Raw genomic sequence first — 18580 nt, 5'->3', positions numbered from 1 at the left:
GGGACCCATAGTCACAAGCAGACTCAAGAGGAATTAGTACTGGCATCAAAGTTAGTTAAGGTGCCATGACACCAGAGCCTGGTTTTCATCTTTTCAGCATACTTTGATAAGGAATCATTAACCCTTGGATTACAAAATTATCTTGTTGCTAGCAGAAGAAAAGAAGATAAAGAAGGACTGTTCAGTAACACATAAGGCCTTGGGTTATTTTACTATATCAGGGCGGTGTGATATTACAGGAGGGAGCTCCCTAGTGTTGTATTATACTTGATCAAGTTAGTCGTTCGATTTAGTACAGCCTTAAGCGCACAGGAAATAGGACAGTGCTTAGAGTGAGATACACTCACTCTGACGGTATCCTATTTACTTTGTTATACCTCTCATATATTACTTCAGACATTATATACCTGTATTGTACCTTTGTAAAGTTTAGTTGTCTGTCAGACTATGTTGGTCTGACAGTACAACCATTGTAGTTTAACCCTTCTAATACAACTACAGTAATTACGGTCAGGGCTTTTTTTCAGCGGGAATGCGGGGGAACACAGTTCTGGCACCTTCAGCACAGAATGTACGTAATGGCAAGGGGTGCTGGATGTTGTTACAGTGTCTATTGATGCTGGCTGCTGGGGTATCTATTGTTACTGGAGGTGCTATTTTTTTGCAGGGGTTTATTGTTGCTGGGGAGGTCTATTGTTGCTGCTGGGGGACCTATTGTGTCTGGAAGCAATCTATTTTTACAGGGGGGGTCTGTTGTTGCTGGCGGGGGATCTATTGTTGCTGGCGGGGATCAATTGTTGCTGGGGGGTCAGTTGTTGTTGGGGGGATTTACTGTTGAGGGAGCAGTCTATTGTAGCTGGCTGCTGGAGGGTCTACTGATGCTGCCTGTGGGGGGGGGGGAGATCTGCTGTTGCTGCCGGGGGTCTATTATTGCTGGAGGGGGTATTTTGTGCAGATGGTCCATTGTTGCTGGGGGGGGGGGAGGAAGGGGTCTATTGGTGGCTGCAGGGGATCTTTTTTTACTGCTCTTGTTATCATTAACAAATTCCATACAAATTACTTAGTACCACAAATGTTACTTGGTTCTGTATTTTCTAAAAGGGGCAATATTAGGAGGTGGAAAGGGGGTGGAACCAAGTAACGGTGCTCGAAGGTGGGTAGGAGCAGAGACAAGGGCTAACTCCGACAGGCAGAGTTCCTGCACCTATTCTCTGAGAAAAAAAGCCCTGAATATGGTTATTATTTAAGTACAACTGTGTGAGTCTTGTTTTCCTCTTCATCACCAGCCAAGAGGAGGGTAAGGTAACTACAGACAGGTATATAATATTGAGTATTGTGAACTTGCCTTTGTGATTTCGTTCTAACTGCACACTATTACACCACAGCTGTGTCAGGGGGACTGAGATATTCAGGGGGGACACAAAGCAGAGTACAAGCCCAAATAAATCAGCAGCTCCTACAGGGGTCAGTGCTACATAAATATAGTCTGTATTCATTTATTTTGCTAGTCTTGATTCTCTTCAATAGGCTTCAAGATTGTATTATTATTTTCTCTGTGGTTTTTATGCCCTGCTTTGTTATTACTGTTCATCTCATGCATGTGCCATTTTTTATATTTAGAAATGTAAAGTAAAAATAAACACAACTTTTACCTGCATATTGTTATGGATTAATATTGGTGGTGGTAACAGATATGCTTATGTCTGAATAATGAACGCAATACACATTAATAACAGTGTACATTTAAGGATTTTGTAGCTGTAATTTTGTGATAACTGCTGTGAAATCTGTCACTGCCGAGCATGTTTTTTTTAAAGCCATTGCACTGTTCTGGTTTGTCTGACACTTCCTTGTAAAGATTCAGAAAATGTTATAGGCTCTTACCGGCAGCTTACGTGACTTGTCCAGGAAGTAAAATATGTAGAAATGTACTTTCAGTTTTAGACTGGTAATGGTAAAAGCTCAATTCAATTAATTTTTTTTTACCAGAAAACAAGTGGATCGAAACTACAGCAAAAATGGATATTTTTGTCAACTTTGGCATGGGTTTAAAATAATTTGCCTTCTAATGTGATAGAAACTTTGTAAGGTAAGACATTTTATTTTGTAGATTGCTTAATCGGATACTGTAGCTAGTACAACCAGTTGGCAATTGAGCTGAACTTTAAAAGCTTTGGAAAAAAAATGGAATTAAACAGTTTAATTTCTGATTTCATAGTTAAATTGTTTTAATTGTGACTGGCAGTTAAAGCTGATCTGTAGCCGCCTTAAAGTTATATTTAACTCTATAACTGATTGCCAGTTATGTTGCCTTCTGCTGACCCCACTGAAAGTTTCCCTTGTAGATTCTTCACACTGCAGCTTCCCTGATCTACCACTCGGTAAACCGCTCGGTTTGTTGCCGGAACAAATTAGTAAATGAGCTGATTATGTAAGGGGAAAAAAAACGCGCTAGTTAAAAATGATATGATAAATAGAATACAATAAGTAAAAAAAAGAACAGCAACTCTCATGTGTGATATCAAAAAAAGATCAATGAGTATAAAAACAGAGCCGCGTTTAAACACTTAGGCCCCTTTCACACTGGGGCGGCGTCGGCGGTAAAGCGTTGTTAGCGGCGCTTTACCGCCAGTATTGGGTCGCTAGCGGGGCGGTTTTACCCCCTGCTAGCGGCCGAGAAAGGGTTAAAAACCACCGTAAAGCACCTCTTCAGAGGCGCTTTGCCGGTGGTATAACCGCACTGTCCCATTGATTTCAATGGGCAGGAGCGGTGTATACATCGCTCCTTCACCGCTCCAAAGATGCTGCTAGCGGGACTTTTTTTCCCGTCCTGCTAGCGCACCGCTCCAGTGTGAAAGCCCTTGGGGCTTTCACACTGGAGAGACAGCGGCGGCTGTTTCGGGTTGGCTTGCAGGCGCTATTATTAGCGCAATAGCGCCTGCAAACCGCCCCAGTGTGAAAGGAAAGCATACTATTCATACACATATCAGCATAATATTGATAAAAAAGTCCTCATTTAGCAGTAGATTTTCACAACAGAGGATGAGCATCCAATTAGACACAGTCTCGTGAGATAAAGAGAGGCAGGTGCAGGACTAAGTCCCGGAAAGTCCCGAAAGCGCAGGCGTTTTAAGCTGCTTGTACCGGTCGGTATATTTTTTTGTATATGTAAAGAAGACGCTCTTCCAATTTTAAACAATTTAACCACGTATAAATGTGTTGGATCTTACACTATGTGGAGCATCTTTTTTCCGAGTGGGATGTCCATGAGCCTATGAAAACGAGAGAATGTCTGCAGGATCTTGGTGTACCGAGCAGCCCAAAGACCCTGGTGGGGTTAAACAGGCACAGGATTTTTTTACCTCTTGCAGGTCAGATCTATTTGATAAGCAGACATCCTTTCTTGGGTGATGGTCACATGCAGTGTTGGTGTTATATGGGACTTGAAATAACTGGAATATCCTATGAACTGTGATTTAAGGATCTTAATGTGTGAGGTTTCTATTTTTGCACCATCCTTAGTCCTGCACCTGCCTCTCTTTATCTCACGAGACTGTGTCTAATTGGATGCTCATTCTTTGTTGTGAAAATCTACTGCTAAATGAGGACTTTTTATCAATATTATGCTTATATGTATATGAATAGTATGCTTTACTGAGTTTTTAAGCAGGGCTCTGTTTTTATACTAAATGAGCTGATTAACAATGTACCAGAGAGCAGCTACAGCAGGACTTTGATAAACTGCAGTTTCCATTTAGCATTCTACTGGTACTGCCTGTGTTATGTGCTGCATTTTCTCTGTCATTCATTATCACATAGATTGACTAACTGCAAAATTTCTTAATTAAAGTAATTGTAGACATTCCTTATATTTTTTTTGTTTTGTTTTTTTTTTACATAACAAACATGCCTGTACTTACCTGCTCATGTGGGCTCATTCCTGAGTCCTGCTGCTGCGTCCATTGACAGACAGTGGGACTTGGCCCCGCTCCCATGTCACAGCTTTTGATTGACAGCAGTGGGAGCCAATGGCTACTGCTGCTATCAATCTGTCAAATGGGAAGAGTGACAGCTGATGGAGCTGCTGTGCACATTGCTGGATCAGATCGGGCTCAGGTAAGAAAAGGGGGGGAGCTGCAGCACAGAAGGTTTGTCACGTAATGCATAGAATGCATTAAGGTGAAAAACCTTAAGGCTTTAAACCACTTTTACAAATTTAGTATTAGTGTCACAGTAATGTCAACCCAGTTACTGGTTTATTCAGAATCTATATGTGGTGATGTTAACTATTCAGCAATTACCACTGCCTGGGAACCCTATAAGAGGCAATAGTATCCTATCAAATATTTAAGTTATTCTAAAGACTAATTTTTTTTAATATTAATTTATACTGACCTGTTCTGTGCAATGATATTGCACAGAGCAGCCCCTTACTTTTTCTTTGGTGGTCCTCTGTCGGCACATGCCCACGCTCCTTCTTTCTGTGGATACCCCCATAGAAAACCTGTGCGTGCACACTCCCACGTCGGGCTTTGTGCATTCATAGACACACACACAGAAGGGCTTGACCATGCCCCCCGCTCCCTCCTCATAGGATTTGACTGAAAGCAACAGGAGCCTATGGCTCCCACTCCTCTCCAGTGAGACCAGAAAGTAAAGGGAGAAGAGCTGTAGTGGGCTTGATTGTGAGAGGAGGCAGGTAAGTGTTTAAGGATGGGGTGAGTATTAACCACTTGGGGACCGCCTACAGCAGATATACTGTGGCAGAGCGGCCCCCCTGTGCCAGATCACGTACATGTACGTGATCCACTTCCTCTTAGGTTGGGGGGCGCACATGCGCACTCCCCCTGCCTCAGCTGTGCTGCCATTCACTGCAGCACAAGCTGATCAGTGGGTCCTGGCCATAAGTCAAATTCACTCGCTGATCGGCTGAGTGAATGATAGAAGAGAGCTCTGTGTAAGTAAACAACACTAACAGTGGTAATGTGCTGTTTTTTTTCTCCCTGCAAAGCAAAACGTAAGGCACATCGCTTGGTAAAAACACAACATAGCAAACATAGTAAACATTGTAAGCACACAGTTAACCCTTTGATTGCCCCTAAATGTTAACCCCTTCCCAGCGATCGTCATTAGTACAGTGACAGTGCATATTTTTTGTACGGATTACTGTTTTAGTGTCACTGGTGATGTCCATGGCAGTTAATCAGATTGCCCGCTGCATTACAGTCCCACTACCACTGATCGCCGCCAATAGTAGTCTTTTTAGCAAAGACATTTAGCAGAATACATTTTGGCCTAAATTTATGACAAAATTTGCATATGTTTTATAGCAGAAAGTAAAAAATATTGTTTTTTTTTTTTTTTTTTTTCAAAATGTTTTGTCTTTTTTCTTTTATAGCGCAAAAAATAAAAAAACTCATTGGTGATCAAATACCACCAAAAGAAAGTTCTATTTGTGTGAAAAAAATGATATAAATTGAATTTGGGTAGAGCATTGCATGACCAGGCAATTGCCAGTTAAATTGCCAAATAGCAAAAAATGCCCTGGTCATGAAGGGGGTAAAAATCAGTATGCATATGCAATATGTAAAGCATACTGGTTATACTCACTGTGGAACCCTGCTCATTGTGTAAAAGGCTGTTTGATCCTATCTCCTCTGTTCCTCCCCTTCTTCCACAATCCCCAATCCATCTCCTGACAGTACAGAACCTTGGAGGCACTCTGCTCATGCTCAGTTTGGTGTGTATTGCTAGAGAGTTTTTTCTTCTAGGGAAGGTGCATATGATCAGCACTGTCCAGACAGAGGGTCGGGGGTCCTGCAGCCTCATAGGACAGTCAGAGTAGAATGAAAACTCCTCCCACAAGCTTTAACCAGACACTGATAGAAGTCATAAGACTGCTATATACTGCAGATGAGAAAAGGTATTTAGCAGTTTATATTTCCATGTTCTGTGTACTGAGGGAGCCCAAATACAGTGCATGCAGTGTCCTGGGTTTAGCAACATTTTAAGTGTTTAGACCCAAAAGCAAATATTTATTATTTGTCAACTTACCAGTTCTAAATCTGCTAGTACATCTAACACTCCCCTCCCTCCAGACTGGTAATGTTGCTGTCCAATGGTCCCCCTGTGCTCTAATTGTCATGGTTATGCAGTGATCTTTCTCTGTCAGCTTACCTTCTCCTCATGTGTTCAGACTAAGACGCCAGCCACTCACACCTGGCTGGTTTTATAACCTCTCCTCTAAGCATGGCCCCACCCCAGGCCCTATCAGGGAACCCTATATCAACCTGTGCACCGCAAGCCAGCAGTACTGATCAACCATTGTGTGTTAGCTTTCGTGTGTACTTGCTGTGTTTCCTACGTCTGATTCCAGCTACCGACTTTGGCCTGTTCTCGACTATTCCTGTCTGCTCGTGACCCTGAACCTTGGCATGACTATCCCTGTTTGCCTGTGACCCTGAACCTTGGCGTGGACTCTGTTGTCCTTGTCTGCTTGTGGCCCCGACCTTGGCTTATTCCCTTACCATCTCTATCCTCCTATTGCCTACTGTGGGTGTGAGCTGGGGGTCGCGACCTGGAGCCAGTTGCAGCCCAGTCCATCCTCACCACTAGAGGCTCTGGTGAACACCTACTGGCTCTTAGACTCCGCGCCCCAGGGAATCTTATGCTCTAACCCCGGTGGGATCCATGCTTGTGTTCCAGCGGCCCTGTCTTCTTTTCCACCCTGACTCCCATCCGCAGCAGTCAGCCGTAGGGTCCACTACCTTGCGGTGCACTCCTGATCCCAACGGTGTGCATCTGTCACCTAGCCTCAAGGTGACCTGACACTAATACAGGAGGTATGATACTGGCTAGATCAGCAGGTGAAAACAGAAAAAAAAAAGCCTTAAAAAAACGAATGTGGTAGTGTGCATGTGCCGGGGCTCTAAAGATGGCTGCTTGAGCCAGGAGCTCCTCACCACCCCAGCACAGCGGTGCCCACAGCACCTCACACAGTGTACCGGGAATGGCACTTCCAGCAGCCACAGCATCCCCAGACACCCGGGAACCCCCTCTTATGCCCGGATCGTCAGTTAGGAGAGACCTCTGGCCGCGATGATACACACGGCCGATCCAAGATGGCGGCCGCGGCGAAGCCTCATGCTTCCAGCTCTGAGGATCCCCAGGAACACAGGCAAATAATAGCCCCGGTGACTCTGAACTTCACCCCGATGGGCCATGTAAGTAACCAGCAGACCATGTCACTGTCTCCTGCCTCCACAGAGTCCCTGATAGGCCACACCATGGAGAACTATGTCTTCTCCCCTATGGGGCCTAATACAGCCAGCCACGCAGTCACCTCTCCTAATGACTACCAGGCCACAGCCTTTGCCTTCCCAGCAGCTGATCTATACCAGAAACTGTCAGAAGTCTTGGAAAGAGGCCTAGCTCAAACAGCTTCTAAGATCACAGGGGACTTAAATTCCGACTTCCAGAACCTGGGAGCCAGAATGGAAACAATTGAAAACAAGCTAGACAAAACTGTTGCAGCAACAAATCAAAACTCAGACCATATCCAGACAATACAGGAACAACTGGATGTTGCCCTATCCAGAATCAATGATTTAGAGAACAGATCCATGAGATACAATATCAGTTTCAGGGGTCTCCCTGAGTCCATCACTAACGTCCCTGCAGCGGTGCAGGATGTAATCAAGAACCTGATCCCAAATATCCCCCAGCACCTCCTGGAGCTGGACAGAGCCCACAGAACCCAAGGGCCCCCCAGAAAGGATGGCACACCGAGAGACATCATTGCCAAACCTCATTACTATGCAGTGAAGGAGGAAGTCATGAAACAATCACGGTTCATTTAGAGGGAGGAGCCGGATGTGGGTGGCTAATTGGGGCGGCTGCTGATCTCTGGATGCCGGACGTCTCCCCCTCCAGCTCCGGCGTGCGGCCGAGAGCAGCCTCGTCTCCTCTGTAGCCCGCCCGCCCCCCCACCCTGGAGCCTGGAGCCCTGGAGCCTGACGACCCGCGCCGCACCGTACCGCACCGTACCGCACCGTACCGCAAACCCCCTGCAGGAACTTGGACACGGACCCCCCGCAGCAACGGTGAAGCACCTCGGGCGTGCTCAGGCACGTCAGGAAGTGAAGGAGGAGGACGGTAGCTAAGCGACGATGAGTCACACTGAAGCGCTGCAGCGCTGAACGGAGCAGCTGGCACGCTACGGGAAGCCTCACGAAGGAAAGATCTGTGCCGTATGAGGGAAGGGGAAAGAAAGGAAAAAAAAAAGTGAAAAAAAGAAGCTGGGTAAGATCGGATAAAAACGGCTGAGGGGGTAAGTGTCTTACTTTGAATATAACATCCAGGATTTCCCTTCTCTGTAATGGACTAAGAATAATAGGTAAAAACCTGTGGAACGTTAACTTGCTTCACTTATGTTATGTTAGTACTATCTGCTCATGCACAAGATATATCTCTGAAGATAATCGGGACCGGGACTTAAATTAAAGCAGTAACTGATAGCAGTTAACAGGAGCAGGACTGGTAACAACGGAAAAGTACTCCCTCTGAGGGTTACCAACCCAGATGGTTTTCCCTTCTGTTCCCACCTGATCCCTCCTGTCTCTTTTTTTTTTTTTTCATTTTTTTTGTTTCGTTGTGCCGTCCTTTCCTCTTGAGGATTTAAAATTAAAGCAACTGTGTAGTGTGGATATAGGGCGTAGGAGTAAGTTCAGAAAAATCAGAGGGCTTCCGAAAACACCCGACCCAATGGGGCCGGGATCTAGGAAGAAAGGAACCCCTCGGCTGACCGCAAAGAGTACCGGAGAGGGTAGACCATACACCTTACAATACAATAAGAACTACACCGGCAAGGTATCCACACCTGTCCCACAGGACCCCTAGCGCGAACAGTATAATGAAGGGGAGGGGAGGGAAGGCGGCCACAGCCAATACGGCTAGTAGTAATAGAACAAGCGTAAGTCCGGGCGCTATAAGGAAATATATGGTCCAAGAGGGGAATAAAGGGAGCCCAGGGAAAGCAGGCGGGTCTAAATGCAAAACCCCCGAACCCCTATCGAAAATAAGCACGCGAAGACAACTAGCGGAGATGGACACTCACACCATGGGTACGGAGATAACAGAAGAGGCCTCAAGGGCCCCCCAGGAGGACAAACAACCAGAAACAAAAAGGGAGATGGCAGAAATGTTCGCAAGACTAGAAACATTAATTAAAAGTGAGATTGGAGCAATTCGACAAGACATGGGCCATACATTAAAAAGAGTGGAAGAGTTGGAAATAACAACGGACACTCAGGGAATGGAGATAAAAATCCTTAAACAGCAGATAGAAGAAATCCAGGAAGAACAAAGAAATTTACGGTACAAACTGGAAGACCAGGAGAACCGGAATAGGAGGAAGAACCTGCGGATAAGAGGTTTGCCTGAAATGGAAGGGGGGAAAGAGAACCTGCAAGAAATAATCGATCAAATCTTTGGAGATCGTTTAGGCCCAACTGACAAGAGACCAAAGATCAAGCTTGAGCGGGACCATAGGATAAGAAAGCCAGTGGAGATCAGGGGGGATGCCCCACGAGATGTAATTGTCCGATTTCATAATTTTCAAGATAAAGAAAGGATCAAATCAAGCATAAGAACAAACCAACAAGTGAAATATGGAGAGGTAAATCTACAGATCTTCCCAGATCTATCTGCAGAGACCCTGGCCAGGAGAAGAATCCTCAAGCCACTTCTTGCTCAACTCAGAGCAAATGATGTCCAATATTCATGGGGCTTCCCGGCTTGCTTGACAGGACACAAGGAGGGTTGCTCTGTGACACTAAGGTTCCCCGAAGAGACACAAAAATTTTGTCAACGCTTGGAAGTGCCACTGGTGGAAATTCCGGGATGGTGGGAAAAATCTGAAACTCAAGACAGTAGGGAGGGGACCCCTGCTTGGAAACCAATTACTAAAATGATGCGACCATAAATAAGAGTTATAAGATTGTATTATGACTATAGAAAGATAACTCTTGGTCCAAATAGTAAAGGGGAGGAAGAAGAAAGTGGGAAGGGAAGGGAAAAGGGAAGGGAGAAAAGGAGAAGAAGAAAAAAAGAGAGAAGAGGAATGTTGCGGGGGGGGGGGGGCTGAGGGGCGCGGGCCCAGGGCGGGGGCGGGGGGGGGAGTGGGGAGGAGGGGGGGGGGAGCCGGGCATCCGGGGGAAAGCGGGTGGATCCAAGGATGGTACCCTCGAGCTCAACCTCTAGGGGGAAAACCGAGGGGCCGGGAGGAGTCAGTAGGGCCACGGTTAAAAGGGCCAGGAGATGGTCCGCTACCCCAAAAGGGGGGAGGAGGGAGGGGGGAGGCGGGGGGGAGGGTAAAGGGGGGATAAGGGAGGGACAAGGGTCTGAGGGGGGTGGGGGAGGGTGAGACCGGTACGCTTGGCACTGTTCCCCGCTTCACAGAATTAGAAGAGAGGTTCAACCCACAAGGAGGTATAACAACGAGATGACTGGGATAAATTTAATCTCATATAACGTGAGGGGCATTAGCTCTCCCACGAAGTGTGCGAACATAATGGGAGAACTGAGGCTCCTCAATGCAGAGGTGGTCTTCTTGCAGGAGACACACTTTTACGTGGGCAAGAACCAAAGAATACTTTCGAGGGACTTTCCGAAGTGGGAATACGGGGACTCCCCAATTAAGAGCTCAAAAGGTATAGCAATAGGCTTCGCCAAAGACCCCAGATTTAGGGTAGACGAAAGAATGATTGACCCTGAGGGACGGTTCTTATTCCTCAGGGGCAATCTTAACGGGGTGGAATGCACGCTAGCAAACATCTACTGCCCAAACATTAACCCCGGAAGGTACCTCTTAGGTATTCTCTCAAAACTAGAAAGCTTCAAGAGTGGGAGGACCATCATCGCAGGAGATTTCAATATGTGCCTGGACCCAGGTAAAGATAGTACGTCATGTGCCCGTGGGACTGGAGGGATATGGATGAATAAACTTAAAAAAAAACTGCACCAATGTCAAATGTCAGATATTTGGAGGCTGCAACATCCGAACGAAAGAGACTATTCCTACTACTCCCACGTACACTCGACGTACTCTAGACTAGACTTTTTTTTAGTGGAACATAGGTATATAGATGAAGTAGAGGACACAAGAATTGGGTCAATAACATTTTCTGACCATGCCCCAGTAAGCCTTCGGTGGAAATTAGCTAAAGGGAATCCTTCCAATAGCTGGAAACTAAACGAGGATTTATTACATGATAGAGACATCGATCAGCGTATTAAGGAAGGAATAGAATTTTACTTTAAAACTAACTCGGTTGAGGAAACCTCAGAAGCTGTAGTATGGGAGGCCCACAAAGTATATATTAGAGGCATTTTAATAAAGGCGGGCTCAGAAAGGAAAAAAAAGGAGGCCAAGGAAAGATTAGCCCTACAGAAAAATATTCAGGAGCTGGAACAACAACATAAGCAAACAGGAGAAAAGGAGATAATGGTGGAATTACATAAGAAAGGAGAGGCCATGTGTGAGCTCATAGAAGTAGAGAACCGTAAGGTATATAACCGGGTTAAAAAGGAAAGATATATAGGAGGTAATAGACCCGGGAGGCTCCTGGCTAGGGTCCTAAGCAAAAAGAAAAACAATAACTACATCGATAAAATAAAAACCAAATCAGGCGAGATTGCCTATAAAGATAAAGACATTGCTAGGACCTTCCAGGAGTTCTACGGGGGGCTGTATGCCATAAATAAAAAGATAAGTACCGAAGAGAAGGAAGAAAAACAAGGGAAAATTAAAAAGTACCTAAAAGACAGCGGTCTAGCTAACCTCTCAGAAAGTGAACAAGCCACCTTAGAAGCCCCATATACGGAACTAGAAGTGAGGAAAGCGCTCAAAGGGATGCAACTGGGAAAAAGCCCAGGTCCGGATGGACTGACGGTGCTTTACTATAGAAAATATCAGGACTACCTAATACCAAAAATGTGCTTGTCACAGACCTAGCCAGAACAGAGGCTGTTGGAGAGGACTGTATGCAAGCCTGTTGCCATTTGATTATGGGCCCTGGATTTTCAATGGATTCATTCTGTTGGGACACATCCTGTGAGGAGATGCTGGTGTCATCAACCTATGTTTATGTTAATTGAATGAGCTAATGACATTGTCCTCTATACAATGTAGGAGACGGGACGACTGCTATAACTGTGTGAAGCTCGGTGACCACAAGTCTGGGCGAAAGGTCATGTCTCAGTCACCTAGGCTGTATAAAGGATTAGATAATTAACTCATGTTAATTAGGTTACGTTTGTATTGTTAGAGTAATCTTCTCCTGTGTATATAAGACTGTATTCTGGTTCTGAATAAAGTCAGTTCTTGGTAGCAACAAGCAAGTGTCGCCTTGTTTGTGCTCAGAGAGGTTGGGATATCTGTATACAGACTGGGAGGAAGTGGTATATGACGGAAGCACTCAAGCGGAGTGTGGGACGTTCCGTGACATTGGTGGCAAGCAGCGGGAAAGCTTCCTGCAGTCTGGGACATCCAAACTTCCATCTGGATCCAAGGTCCAGATAGCAGGAGAGGAGAGGTACAGATACCAGCCGCCATGGATGAGGAATTCAGAAGGAGGTTGCGAGAGATGCAGATACAGCACAAAGGACCAGTATCGGAGCAGGTCCTGCTGGGATGGTGTGATTCTATTCGCTGCAAACTCTGGAAGGAAGCGCTAGCCCGTGAGCAGCGACACCAGGGAAAAGTTCTCCCCTCCATCGAGGAAAGGTACTGGTCGCAGTACGGACTGCGGGTGCGGTTTTTGGGAGAAAAACCACACAAGAAGCAGACAGCTGAATTAAGCAGGCTGGTCTGGGCAGAGATAAAGCTGGATGAGAGCTACAGAGCCCTCCGGTGGCATGTATCCCAAGCATGTCCCTGGATAGCGGATGACAGCCCAACGGAAGGCTTAAGCTACGGCGGCTTGGGACTGTTGTTTGTGAAGCTGACAGGGGACCCTAACTTTGGGAGTGATTTGGAGCGGCGGGTGGACGAAATCATGGATTTCAGAGAAGGGCTACTGAACATTTCGGAAGTGCACTGGGCACAGGAAGATTTGGAGTTTCTGGCCGTTCAGGAATGGGAGCTAGAGATCGCCTACAGACGGCTGCTAGACATTGCTCAGTGCCAGGGCTGGGCTCCCTTTGCCTGGGACTATCAGGAAATACCAGCTGACAACCCTGAAATCCTGGCTGAAGAGTCGGCAATGTGGCAGAGCAATAGTGTGCTTTGCCAACCTGCCCCCACAGCTATGGAGGCGGAGGTCTTATGGCGGATGCAGCAAGTGCTGACTGACCTTGATGATCCTGTTTCTGCATGGGATGATCTTGGATGGAGGAATGTGCCTGTCCAGCAGCATGCCAGAGAATCTGCAGTGGAAAATCTGGAGATTGCCATCCCCAAAGCTGAAGTGCTGACAACAGGGCAGAGCTCTGCTAATCTCTGCCCAGCACTGATAACATCTTCTGGGTTCCATGGACAGGAGATGGTGAACCTCCATCCCCAGACACCAGTTGCAGAGACAGGGGATTTGATAGACTTTTCTGCTGAGGAAGAACCATCGGGTGAGCCCCCAGCAGAAGAGTTGGGATTAGGGCCAAACTTCATTGCGCTCTGCTCAGCACTGATGGCATCTTCTGAGTTCCACGGACAGGAGATGGTGAACCTCTATCCACAGACACCAGTTATAGAGGTAGGGGATTTAATAGACTTTTCTGCTGAGGAAGAACAACCTGATGAGCCTCCAGCAGAAGAGCTGCTATTGGGGCCAAACTTCACTGTGCTCTGCCCCGCACCAACAGCAGTATCTGTGGAGTTACAGGGAACTTCCCCAGTTGAAGCACCGGCAACCGGGCAGAGTGCTACCAACCTCTGGCCATCACCTGCAACAACTACAGAGTTCCAGGGAGGTGGGGCAGTCGGCCTCCCTCCCCAACAGGTAGCCAGAGCAGATGGTGTGGGGTTTCCAGCAGAAGGGCTGGCAACAGGGCCGAGGACTGCTGGACTCTGCCCTCAACTAACAGAGGATGGATTTCCTGTGAAGGTGGATGGGACTTCAGTCTCCACCTGTATACCCCAGGGATGCTGGGCAGTGGGCCCCGATCCCCAACAGCATGACAGAGTGAGCCCAGACACCCTGTCTTCTCTCCAGCGGCAGAAAGGATTCCAGGGAGAAGAGCCAGTCCAGGCCTCTCCCCAGCGGCAGATATGTTCTCTGAGAGAGGCAGAGGTTGGCTGGGTGAGTAATACTCTGTTTGGAACAATTTGTTCGGGGTACTGTGTGGGTACAGGCAGTAGAGGACTGGAACTATGGACTAACTTCGGAGTCAACCCGTCTGGGGTCTCCTCCTGTGTTAGTCTCCTGCCGAAAGGGGAGAAATGTCACAGACCTAGCCAGAACAGAGGCTGTTGGAGAGGACTGTATGCAAGCCTGTTGCCATTTGATTATGGGCCCTGGATTCATTCTGTTGGGACACATCCTGTGAGGAGATGCTGGTGTCATCAACCTGTGTTTATGTTAATTGAATGAGCTAATGACATTGTCCTCTATACAATGTAGGAGACGGGACGACTGCTATAACTGTGTGAAGCTCGGTGACCACAAGTCTGGGCGAAAGGTCATGTCTCAGTCACCTAGGCTGTATAAAGGATTAGATAATTAGCTCATGTTAATTAGGTTACGTTTGTATTGTTAGAGTAATCTTCTTCTGTGTATATAAGACTGTATTCTGGTTCTGAATAAAGTCAGTTCTTGGTAGCAACAAGCAAGTGTCGCCTTGTTTGTGCTCAGAGAGGTTGGGATATCTGTATACAGACTGGGAGGAAGTGGTATATGACGGAAGCACTCAAGCGGAGTGTGGGACGTTCCGTGACAGTGCTCTTATATGAATGACACTGGGGAAAAGGAGAAATGAGAAAGGAAGCTTTGGCAGCTATAATAGCTGTCATCCCAAAGGAAGGCAAGGATAATACATTATGTTCAAGCTACAGGCCGATTTCCCTCCTAAACGTAGATACGAAAATATATGCGAAAGTAATAGCGGATAGATTAAAACCCATAATAGGAAGGATAGTACACCCAGACCAGGTCGGGTTCGTGTCAGGCCGACAAGGCAGGGATAACAGCATCAAGACCCTCTTGGCGGTGCAACAGATGAAGAAAAGTGGAGTCCCAGGTCTACTCTTGTCAATAGACGCTGAAAAAGCGTTCGAAAGAGTGGACTGGGACTTCATGATGGGCACACTAGAGGAGATGGGTTTTGGGATTAAGATCCGCAGGAGAATAGGGGCATTATATTCCGGACCTACAGCAAGAGTAAGGATAAACGGAGTCCTGTCGGAGCCGTTCGATATGTATAATGGGACAAGACAGGGGTGTCCACTCTCCCCTGTCCTGTTCGTGTTGGCTCTAGAACCCCTATTAGAAAAGATCAGGCAGTGTCCGGATATCAGCGGGGTAACGATAGGCAGAGATCAATATAAAATAGCCGCATTTGCGGACGATATCCTTCTATATATAACGCGCCCAAGGATATCCCTCCCGAACATAATGTCAACCCTGCTAGAGTACGGAAAGCTTTCTAATTTCAAAATCAATCCAAATAAATCGGAAACATTAAGTTTTAATACTAGTAAAACCAGAGATCATTCATATTAGAAGCACTTCCCCTTCTTATGGGGGCAAAAAGAACTAAATTACTTAGGGATAAAGATCACAACCTCATATGAGATGCTTTTCCACGCTAACTTCGTACCACTTCTTAACGAGATAAAACAAGAGCTCAGGAGAGTTCACCTAGGACAACTATCTTGGGGAGGGAGAATAAATATATTTAAAATGGTTGTACTGCCAAGAATTACCTATAAAATGCAAATGTTGCCAGTGGCGCTCCCACAGGCCTACCTAAGAAAATTGCACTCAATCTTGCTAAGATTTATTTGGAGAGGGAAAACACCACGACTAAAATTTACACAATTGACAAAAGCAAAGGGTAAAGGGGGATGGGGAGCACCAGATGTTCGCAAATATTACAAAGCCATAGCTCTAGCTAGAGTAATTGATTGGGCAAAAGATAAAGCAGATAAACACTGGGTAAAAATGGAGAAGGAAATTAGCAATACTAAGTTGAATAAAATAATTTGGATTCCACCACATTTAAGGAAATTAAGTTCTGAAACACACGAGATCACCAAACACGCACTCAAAATATGGGATAATGTCCATAAAAGGGAGCACTGGGGACATAACTCCCCTTTAATGTCACTTAAGGATTCAGACTACTTCGCACCAGGGAAAGGGGAGTGGTTCGGGGGTGGCTGTTAGACGAGAACATACAGTTAAAAGACGTTATGCAACAGAATAAAATATGCACATATCAAGAGCTAAAGGAAAAAAAAAGCTTACTGGTGATAAATACTTGGCGGTATAGCCAATTGAGTCAGTTTATAAGATCCCTCCCACAACCAATCATATCAAAGGAGAACCTACGCCCACTAGAGAAAATGTGTGTGGATAAAGACAAGAAGGGGGGGTTCTCCCAGATATACAGATTACTGATAGGCCTGGGTAACACAGAAATCCCCTCGTTTATACGGAAGTGGGAGAAGGAGCTAGGGAGGGAGCTCACTGCCCCAGAGGGGTCATTGATCCTAAGCAGAGCAGCAGCCACGTCAGTTAACAGTAAAATCCTGGAGCTAAATTTCAGATGCCTAGCCAGGATGTACCTGACCCCAGACCGCCTGAACAAATTCCAAAACGGACCCCCACAACATTGTTGGAGGGGGTGTAAGGAAATAGGATCAATGACTCATATCTGGTGGCAATGCCCGACAATTAAAACATTTTGGAGCGATGTGAGGGTATTTATTAAAGACATAACAGGGACTAGTGTATCAGATGATCCCTGGGTTTGTCTTTTCCATATGAGTGAGATGTCCAACAAAGCCTACCAGAGAACGCTACTGCCGCATCTTATTGATGCAGCTAAAAGTTTGATACCCAAGTATTGGAGAAGGATAGAAAGACCTGCAATGAAGGATTGGTTGGATAAAATTAATGAAATACACACCCTAGAATACTTAAGGTGCAGTGAAGGGACGAAAATGGGTGCCTTTGAGACAAAATGGAGAAGGTGGGTAGAGTTTAAAGTGTCCCTGAGAGCAGCCGAGATATGGACATCTTAGGCAGGAAGACATAGAGATCCTGAGACTAACAGCAAAATGGACCTGGAGGCTGAAACAGAGACAGAATTGAAGATATCAAAAAGAGAGAGGGGGGAGCAGGGGGGGAAGTACGGTCTCGGGGGGGCTGGGGGGGAAAGGGGGGGGGATGGAGGGAAATGTATAAAGGTAAAATGTATTAATTAAACACCACGTAAATAAGTCTTGAAAAGTATAAAAATGTAACCAGCACTACCACGATGATGAGAAGCAGGAATGGGAAGAAGTTTGAAGTATTGACAACTGAAAAATGACTCCCAGACAAATAATCTTGCTGAGTGGTTAAAAGAAAAAAAAAAAGAAACAATCACGGTTCATGCCCCGGGTGCAGTGCCAGGATCCCCCAGATCAGATATTTGCAGATCTGTCCCCCTCCACAATGCAGCGCCGAAGTTAACTGAAACCTTTGCTCTCGGTTCTGACACAAAAGGACAATACCGACCCGTGATTGTCTGCCAACTAATTCAGGCTTCTCCTCGCTCACTACCCAGAGATGGGTTCCTGGTTCCCCTGTTCCCTCTGATTAGAGATGAAACTCTTAATTGTTCTAACTGTTCCCCATATAAATTAAATTAAATTTTTTTTTCAGTTTTCTCAGGCAATTTTTGCCTTTTTGGTCCCATTGGAGACCCAGACCTCGCCTGGGGAGTCAATACCGACCTCCCTGGAGGGCCCCTGTTCTCTCACCACAAGAAATTGAGATCCCCAGATGGGGTACTCCAGACTCTCTCCCTCCATGGAGACCTAAAGAAGCTTTTTAAAAAAAAATTTGTCTTTGCTCAGGACCCCACCCTGTTGTGGGAGGTTCCACATTACAAGCTCTGGGCCTCCTTGCTTCTTTGCTCCCTCAGGAGAGAGGGAGGGATGGATCGCTAAGTCAGACCTGGGTTCCATTTGTTGACCCTTTATTGATGTTCCCAGTTGCTGTTATATAGCACTTACTCAACATTACCAGGGGCAGACTCCATGTGCCTCCACCTTTCCCTCAGACTCCAGTAGGCCTCTGGGGGTTAGGCTGTCTGTTCCTCCATAGGACAGACCCTTACTGTTCTACCTGTGTAGAGGTTCTCGGAGGGTATCTCCCTCCCCGAGTCCAGCTCTCTTACTCTGGGAGATCTTTATCTCTCTACTCTGTCCCTTTCTGCCTACTGTTCCTTTCTTCTTCTTTACTTTCTCTACATGTGCCTAACTTCTACATCTATTGCAGCTCACGTTAATGCCCTTCAATGCGATGTGCTTCAAGAGGCCAGGCGACCCAACGGGAGATCCTCCCCATTGACTCTCTGACAGTAGATGCCAAAGGCT

At 46.2% G+C, this 18580-nt stretch overlaps 1 protein-coding gene across 2 annotated transcripts in view; it reads left to right on the top strand.

Moving 5' to 3' along the window:
- Positions 1 to 1903: 1903 nt before the first annotated feature.
- Positions 1904 to 18580, top strand: part of NLRC4 (NLR family CARD domain containing 4) — a 630421-nt gene continuing 613744 nt past the window's right edge. For both annotated transcript variants that reach the window (XM_073627642.1, XM_073627641.1), the window contains exon 1: positions 1904 to 2089. The gene's annotated coding sequence lies outside the window, so the exon portion shown is untranslated. The remainder of the gene's footprint in view (positions 2090 to 18580) is intronic.

This window comes from Aquarana catesbeiana, linkage group LG04, assembly GCF_042186555.1.
Source record: "Aquarana catesbeiana isolate 2022-GZ linkage group LG04, ASM4218655v1, whole genome shotgun sequence".
In the NCBI taxonomy this organism is placed as follows: domain Eukaryota; kingdom Metazoa; phylum Chordata; class Amphibia; order Anura; family Ranidae; genus Aquarana; species Aquarana catesbeiana.
This window is presented reverse-complemented; position numbering and strand designations above follow the sequence as displayed.